The sequence below is a fragment of the Lepidochelys olivacea genome (genome assembly GCF_965140295.1).
Source record: "Lepidochelys olivacea isolate rLepOli2 genome assembly, chromosome: 16".
Taxonomy (NCBI): Eukaryota; Metazoa; Chordata; order Testudines; family Cheloniidae; genus Lepidochelys; species Lepidochelys olivacea.
Window position 1 is genome coordinate 10,609,573 of NC_140426.1, and position 1,183 is coordinate 10,610,755.

The window sequence follows — 1,183 nt, forward strand, 5'->3', positions numbered from 1 at the left end:
GATCTTGGCTATTCTACTGAGGCTGCCAATCATATAACACATCTTAAGAATGTCACAGAGGATGAAACACAATATAAAAATGTTTTTCCCTTCTCAAGCACAACCCATGGTTGAGCCAGAGTTATGGATGAGCAGAGGACCCCACCAACCATTTCTGAACCCATCTTAAAAAGATGTTCTGGTTTCAAAGGCAAGAAGATTTTAGAAAGCCTGGAAATCAAAAATGACATGTCCAGTGGGAGAAAGATTTCTTGTCTCTGCTGGTGGAGAGAGAACGCTTCCGTGTTTTCAGAGGAATGATTAATAAAATTGGCCAGAAGAAAACCAAAAATGAGAGAATGTTACCATTACATTCAAAGAGTCTAATTCATTGCTCACGATAAAAACTAGGTTAAAATTGCCCAGAAGAGCTCCTGTCTGCTGCCTCCATCAGAACATCTGACCCTCTCTTTTGGCTGAAGCTTGCACATGAAAGCTTTAAGCATCCAGTGCATGTTTACGTACATCAAAGCCAGCTACGGTTAAAGCAAACATTTGCTTTCAGGCAGGCAACAGATCAATGAATAAATAAATCTTAACAGCCTGAAAGTTTCTGCTGAATCTAAGTGAATAGACCCTCTACACTGCAGTAAAGTTTCAGTGTGTCATCTGATGAACACTGGATTTCCACGTTTCCACAACTGCTTCTTCTTTTTGTGTTTTAAAAAAACAAAACAGGAAACAACTGTTTCCCCTGACTGAAAGTGGATAAGAAACTCAGAAAAATCTGACTTTACAAAGATTCTTACATTTCGAAAGGCAGACAGAAGCATGTGAATTTTAGTTCAGTTTTTGTCAGGTAACAAATTATAGATCACCAACTGGGAGACTTATAGCTTTACTTTCTCTGGTCTCCCTTGTACTGAGTTCACTCTTGTTTGGGCATCTTTGTCTTGGGGGCATGTCTTCTTATTTCAATGCACTTTGAAATGATATTCACCAAAATCGTTGTCTATTACAAAATATTGCTTTTTCTTATACAGGATCTACATGGTTTCTTTCATATTAGCCAGCATAATCGAACAATTCAAATGGCTGAGTAGCCAATGGTTGGTGCATTTTCACACAGAAATCAGCTCAGAATTACAGTTGCGTATAATTCATTTATATTTTTATTATAAAACTTTGGAAATAGTAAGCCAAG